Here is an 8,161-nt window from a genome sequence, read left to right on the forward strand (position 1 = left end):
GTCGTAAGAGCTCCCTTTTTTACCGCTGGTCGTTTTCCAGACGATATATACAGGTGGTGAGTTCAACAAAAACCGTGATCTGTCCTTGGTGGCGCAACTGGAACTATGGAGCACGTTCGTAAACGATCATGCAATTTAACCCCGCGTACGCTCCTCGGAAATAGTTGCATAAAAGGCTCTATCATGGTAATGTGATAGACATCTCACAACGCTGACAGAAAGTGATCAATCATCTTGCCGCATGTAAAAATAGTGTACGTGTGAATTTTCTGCGCATCCTGCGCTGAATCGTTCCTTCGAAGTTCTTGTAAAAACTCGAGTCCGCTTTCGAAAAACTCCGTTTTGAAGGGTATAGCGAGACTTTTTCGATTCGCTGAAGATTTCACTCGAAATGATTCGAATTTCTGCCTTGAAATGAAAATGTCCGAGATGACATCGTAATTGAAACTCTAATCTCCTATTCTTCGTGCGGCGTCATACTTCGAGATTCGTTTTGGGTGACTAATACAGTGATTTCTCTGTATATGTCGCCAAGGGCTGGATGATTAACGTCGCGAAGTTATCCCCGAAGCTCGAGAGGCCTCGGACGCCGAGGAGCGTAAACATAACACGGCTGGCTAGAATAATAGTATCTCCTGCACGATATTTGTCGCTGGCTAGACCCGTGTTGTTGACAAATATCGAGGATTCACCGTAATTCGCAGTGGCCTTGGCAGATAATTAGACGAAGCGACCGAGAACACATCGCTGAGATTGAATACAGGTCCAACACTTTCCAATCTCGAACTGTGAAGGTCCCCTTTAAATCCTGACGCCTTCAACATGGCCGACTGCCAGTAAAAAATGCGTGCCATATATTTTGTCCGGGAACTCTCCACAAATTAACGGATCGGGGCGTGTTCCTTTTTTCGCCGTTCGAGACGAGAGCGATAGACAGCGGATTTGAATCCTCGAGGAGGTGTCGGGAGAACAGGAGCAACGCGAAACGAAACGAAATGGAGGAAAAACAGGTTGCGTGGTCGCCCGGCAGGGCTTACCCAGACATATCGGACACGCCTAGACGACCCTTCGTATTTTTGCGAGAATATTAATGCGCGACTGCGAGGGCAGCCGCAACCACCGCGCGTGTATGCGGCGCGCTCCGAGGGGGATGCCGAACTCGAAGAAGAAACGAGAGGGAACAAGGAGAACGAATGGAAGATGGGGCAGGTGAACGGAGACATCGGCTGCTGCAGAAGGAGGGAGAAGGAGACAGTAAGAAGCGTGGCTTGATAGGAGGCTCTTGCTACCGCAGGAAAAGAGAAACGTTGCCGCAGGCTGAACAGGTTGCGGCGTTTGCTGCCTTCTTCTCCTACTCCCTCTTCATCGAGATACAGATCGAGCGTTGTCCTTGTTCTGCTCGTTAAATCTGCTCTCGCTCGTCTCGGTGGCAGGTCGAGGGTAGAAGGTGGAGGCAACAGCAAGAAGAAAAAGAGCCGAGGGTGAGACGGTGGGGATAGCCGAGCCGTGGTAGGGAGCGGAAAAAAAAAGAGAAAAGAATATTTCCAAGGTATATCCTTTGTTCCCCATGTTTCGAAATTAATGGTTGATGCCTCTACCGAGACTCTCGGGCAGAAGACGATCATTTAATTGAGCCGAAGCCGAGCACGGCCGCTGTTTCGACGCCCGCTTTACGTCCGGGACATTATACTACTACTTCTTCTTCTGCCCCTTCTTTCCTCTTCTCTTCTCTGCTTCTTCTTTTTCTTCTTCTTTCGACCGTTCCTCCCTCACCTTGCACGTCTGTTTTCTCGCACTACTCCTCCTCCTCTTCTTCTTCTTCTTCTTCTTCTTCTTCTTCCACCTCTATTACCGTTTCCCCCTTTGATACCACTGTATCAACCTGCGCGGCCGTTTCCTTCGATTTTCTCGCGTAGCCGGCGAACAATGTCTCCTGATACCGCTCGCCGAGTCCCACTACGGTCAAGAAGAATCGTCGCTGGCCCGAGGGCCTCCTCGGCCAGCCTCGGTTGCAGCTGCTGTTAAACAAATTTCCCAATGCATTCCCACGCCGAGAGAATCCAATCGATCCGTGCACGCTCCTCGGCAGCTTCACCGACCGAACGGATCCGTGTCCTTCCCGGACGTCGCGCAGTGAGCCAAAAGCGCCAAAACGTGGCCAAACTGCAAAAAAATGAATTTCACGTTAGGGGTATGACTCTTGCCGTATTGGATTCTCAGGTAATGACTGTATAAAAAGCCGAAGGTAAAAAAGTCTTACTACCTATACCTGCAAAATGGTGGGAGTACAAATATCCCATACAGTCGTCTCGCAGTTTTCGTGCAGTGAACTACGTTGTGAAAAAAAAAGGTGTCAAGCTTACAATTTTACGGAAATTGAATTTTTTTTTTTGTGCGTGTACGATGGGCGCTGTTCCTGGAAGTAAATACTATACATAATAATAACATTGGATTTATATTAATTAATGTTTGGAATGTATGAAGTGAACGATAATACTTAGTGCACAGATTTTACAAATGTATACTAAAAGTTGTGTATTCCACAATATTCCACGGAGATTCTTGTCGAGTCTTGTAGTAGGTGCTATTATTTAACATTATTTTGAAAAAGTAGCTGCCCAAAACTGCCCCCTTCGTAATGCGATCCATTCTTGTGACGCAGAGGTAGTCATGGTACTAGTTACAAGCATGTTTTGTTAAATAAGCATTGTATGGTTCCACTTATAGAGTTTTCTGATACAACAATTTCTTTCTTAACAATAATTTTTTTATTGTTTAAAAAAAAATTTATTTTTGTTTTTGTAATTTTTACATCAGATTCATATTCGCCGGCCCGAAAATATGGGAATACTAATTTTCCAGAAAGTCCAATAATTTTTTTGGTTACGCATCCGCCATATTGAATCCGTCATTTTGGTTTTTTGCAATTTTGACATCAGATTCATATTCGTCGGCCCGAAAAATATGGGAATACTAATTTTCAAGAAAGTCCAATAATTTTTTTGGTTACGCATCCGCCATATTGAATCCGCCATTTTGTTTTTTGCAATTTTGACATCAGATTCATATTCGTCGGCCCGAAAAATATGGGAATACTAATTTTCAAGAAAGTCCAATAATTTTTTGGTTACGCATCCGCCATATTGAATCCACCAATTCATAATTATCTATAAAAAGAGTTCAACGTAACGTCTCTTTACATCTCAACCGTCTTTGGAATAAATTTACTATGTAATATAGCGAGGAGGAATACGCAAGAAAATAAGTCGAGAATATTCGATAAACATTTCTTGTGTGTGGTCTTAATCTTTTGCCGATGGAAATGTAACAAAAATGTGCTTTGCTTTTGCATGTTACGTCTATTGAGGTTAGGAGACGCAAACCTTTGTTGTCAATATGGAAACAAACAATTAATCCGTTACCGACAAAACAGAAACACTGTATTCATGTTTTCCCTATAAAACGAGCGATTACTTTCTGTTCTTCCTGTTCTTCTTAAACTACTGTCCGCTAATGTATATCGTTTCGCTGTCATCGTCACAGTCTAAGTACCCCAGAACACAGAGAAAGCTAATGGCTTCTTTAGAAGCAATAACAACAAGTCTTCTCTTAAGTAGATTACCTTATGCGATTCCACGAATGTTCACTTTATTCGCAGAGCTGGTTGTCTACGAACACGTATACCGTATTCAGTTTTTATATTCTAATGCTTCGTGACCCATATATGGGACGTGGAAGTGCGAACGTGTTAATCCCCAGCGCTCCGGCATGCTTTCATACTAAAGCATGCTAAGACCGTACACTATGTTCCGAAGAAACATAAAAATGCGAATTTATTTAGGTTTATATCCGCGCGTTGGTTTAACGTATCACAATACGAATGAAAATGGTACTACAGTGATTTCTTTATATATGTCGCCGAGGCCTGGCCGATAATAGTCTACCTCGTGAGGGGCCACGAAGCTCGAGATTCCTCGGACGCCGTGGAACGTCTCCTGGACGATACACGACGCTGGCAAGACCCGTGTTGTTGACATATATCGAGAATTTGGTTGACATATATCGAGAATCGGCGCCAACGAAGTACCGAAGAATCATAATTGAAACGAATGTGGACCACTGTGCTCCAGTCAGCTTCGAACAATTCGATCACGTCGATGAACTGTTGCATAATTCACGCTCGCTCTGTTATGTCGCATTAATTTTAACCGACCAAGCGTTCCGCGTTGCTCATTATTCTGTTTGCACGACCGCAGAAAAAGCATGCGGCGCTCGACGCACCATTCGACGCGACGACTTTTGAAATGTAATAGCGTTTGATAAAATTCGGAGAGGTGGGGGGAGGGGAGAGGGGGGTTGAAACGGAAGTATCAAACCGGTCGGTTCATGTCGAATTAATTTTCAATTGTTTGAAATTGACGCGCGTTGTACGTGCATCCGTCTCTGTCAATTATGCAGGCGGCACGGGGAGAGCGAACGCGAGAGTCGCGAGATTGCGCTGTTATGCAACGTAAAATCCTAATAGGTTGGAAAGCCGTTCATTAAATAATATTCCAATTTTCCGTGGGGGTATTAGCCTGTTCGTTCTGGAATTGATACTTACGTAGATCATCCGCGGGATTGGGAAAGGGGTGAACCCCGAACCGTTTCACCCCTTAACCGTTTTAAGAAGCGTGTTTAAAGGGGCGCGGCCGGGGCCGCGATGAAACTGCACGAAAGCGGGCGTAAAATTCGAGCGCAAGACAGAACGTTTTATTCATATTCAATCACTCGCACGCACACACTGGCACCGGGCGACCGTAAAGCAAAATTTCGTTTCAATCACTGTGCCCCGTTTAGACGGGGAGCCGGAGTGGGTTTTAATTATGTCGCTCGCTGCACGTTAAATAATACATTCCAATTTCCCAAGGATATTAACCCCTTTAGTAGACGGGCCGAGGTGAAACCGGGCGTATGATAAATAAATGATTTTGATGAAGCACGTGCTTTGCCATTCCTGATTAGCTTGATCTACTCTATAACTGAATTATGAAGGAGCTGCTCCTTGGATATATTCGGCTCGTTATGACGCGTTAATTGCTTCCATGAAAGTAACTTGGAACCGACGTCGATGAATTATTATCGCCCCGAATCGAAATAGCAGACACTCCAATGACTAGCTTGACAGAAATATCAATCCTTCAATCGGATTGGGAGACCACATTATTTTTAGTAGCTCGATCATGATGAGACGCTTGCAAATTACACCCTGTGCGAACAGGCGAAAATATTGTTCAACACCGACGAGCTATAGTGTCGTATATCGTGCACACTTTATTTGTAAGATACAATAGAACTTGTGGAACAGACTCGGTGATTCCGAGATAATTGGAAAATCGTCTTTGTTTACATTCATTCGAGATTTTTCAACTAGAGGTCAACTCAAGGTCATAGTTTATTATGAGGTCGGTGAATTCATCTCGGTGTTGCCTGCAATGCTACGAAGTCGGACACATGATTTTGTTTAAGAACATCATGGTGGCAATAGTTTTTTGTTGAAGACAAGTTTTCTTCCTTTTTTTAATACTAGATTCACGGATTTTTTTCAATTTACAATTATTAAGATTCTAGAGATACATCCATGAGGAACTATCCAATAAATTTATTTCTTCAAAATGGCTAAAAATTTGGGCAGCACGTCCTTGTTATTTTTATAAAGTAATGTAAAATAATCACTTTTGGTGCTCCGTAAACCCAGTGTTAAAATTGCAATTTCTTGCTGGTTACATGCAGATTAATTTTCATACTAAACACATCTTCGTCAGATCATCGGCGACTAATTTCCGACGCACCCTGTATAAATGTTAAATGACCTTGGTGCACGATTGCAAAATGCTGTCCACGGGTACGCGTTCCGCGAGAAAATATTCCGGTACAGTTGATTCTTTCGCTGACCCGTGTTCATTTGTCGAAATCTTCGAACCGGGTCGCGATTGTTCCGCGAGATTACGCGGAAGAGAAGTCACGAATACATCGAGAGATTAGATGAAATCTGCGATCGCGTTTCCCCGGGTAAACACTCTCGCGCAGATTATGTCGACGGTAGAGAGCATCCCCCAGCGACACGCTAAAGACGATCTACTCGACTCGAGAAAGGTGGAGATGATATCTTCTAAATAAACGTTTACTTTGCTGTATATCCGCTGAATGACGCTCCGCCGAGGTCTCGCCGGTTAAGAGGCCTCGCCCTTGTAACTCGATCACGCCGCTCGGCCATCGTCGGGCCGGGCTTCTTACACGAACTTTCTTTCTGGGAAAGCTTTCGCCGATGGCCGATCATCCCCACGGATCAGTTTCCGCCGCTTGGGAAATGATTCTTTTTGCTTCGTGTACGAGTCGGCCCACAGTTTACTTCCACTTCGGCCAGACATCCCCCAAAGCGCAATCGCACGATGCCACTGCGAGTCACTCTTCCGTTTAATTGATTCATCCTTCGGATAAAGGGGGATTCGCCTGCTCGCTAATTCAATTCCGAGAATCCGATATACCGTCTCGCAGTGGTCGGAATCGGAAAATTTAATAATACAGTGATTCCTCCGTATATGTCGCCGAGGCCTCGATGATAAACGTCGCGCAATTATCCCCTCCACCGCGGGGTATTCCCCGTGAGGTGCCACGGAGCGCGAGAGCCTCGGGCGCCGAGGAGTGTAAACATAACACGGCTCGGGTGTGTCTCCTGGACGATATCGAGAATTCAATGTGTTCGGATTAAGAATTAATATTTTCACCTTGCTATCTATTGAATACCAATATTTACATTGCTCGAGTTTCTTGGCCCCTCGCGGAGTATGCCCCCCAGTGGAGGGGATAGGCGAATTGACTAAGATTGTGTAGCTCCGTCCGGCTTAGATCAAGACTTTACTGTACTTAGTAGAATCGCTTGGAAAATGACCTCTTGTTCCCTAAAAACCAAAGTTCTGCTCTTTCTCATTATGGTAACTATCGCACGACGTTGTATAAATTAACTAACAGAGAATTATTCTATTAAAAACGAAGGTTTCTCGCTTTAACATCTCTACATTACAATATTCTTTACGCGAAAAGATCGTTATTTTATCATAGTTTATCATACGATGCACTCGGTTTTCCTGAATTATTCTTCCTCTCGGTGTATAAGCGACGATAAAAATGAATATGCCGGTGTGAAAAAGCGAACATTAACTCATGTTTTATGGTCGATATCCGTGGAATAATATACAGGATCATAATTTATCCGCGACTATTCTCCCCGATCGGAAATGCTTAACAGAAAGCGGAATGTTTCGGCGAAAGATATAGTCGTATTGCATCTACAGATTCATAATGATCTTCCATTTCATGGTTTAGTTCGGACAATTGGTGTTCTTCGATGCGATTCATCGAATCAGGAGTTACGGTGCAATACCGTAGATTAAAAGATCTGACAGAGATCAATGATTCGGGAATCGATAATCTTTTTGTTATAAATCTTGTCATATTTTATTTGGTCGCATGGTTTGCTAGTGAATTCTCGATATACGTCAACAACACGGGTCTTGCCAGCGTCGTGTATCGTACAGGAAACATACTTGAGCCGTGTTATGTTTACACTCCTCGGCGTCCGAGGACTCTCGACCTTCGTGGCCACCCGCGGTAGTGGGGATAATTCCGCGACGTTTATCATCCAGACCTTGGCGACATATATAGAGGAATCACTGTATATGTTTTGTTATTGACAAAATAAAAGTTTCAGATCAATTGTTCCCCAAATGGCAGAATAACATCATCCATTACTTGCAGAGACGACGTAACTACGACACGACGTGAATCAAAAGAGCGCAAGTCGAGTATGACTGTTTTCATGGTAGCTAAGTTAATACCACAAACGTAACCTAATGCGGGATTTCTATGTAAAACGATCAGAGCTATTCGGACATACAAAGTGGTCAAGCTTTTGGGAATGACGTCCACTTAGGAAAGGTACTAATGTTATTAACTTTCGATTGATATTGACCACGGCTTATGTCCACTCGACATCAAATCCTCTCAGGTTCGTACTAAATTAAGCTCCAAATGGGTATTTCTTAATGTGCAAAGCTTCTATGATGGACGTTATCTGGGTCATTACGTAATCGGTAACTGGGATTACGATATCTCTCGCCCA

Source organism: Halictus rubicundus, chromosome 3, assembly GCF_050948215.1.
Source record: "Halictus rubicundus isolate RS-2024b chromosome 3, iyHalRubi1_principal, whole genome shotgun sequence".
Lineage (NCBI taxonomy): Eukaryota > Metazoa > Arthropoda > Insecta > Hymenoptera > Halictidae > Halictus > Halictus rubicundus.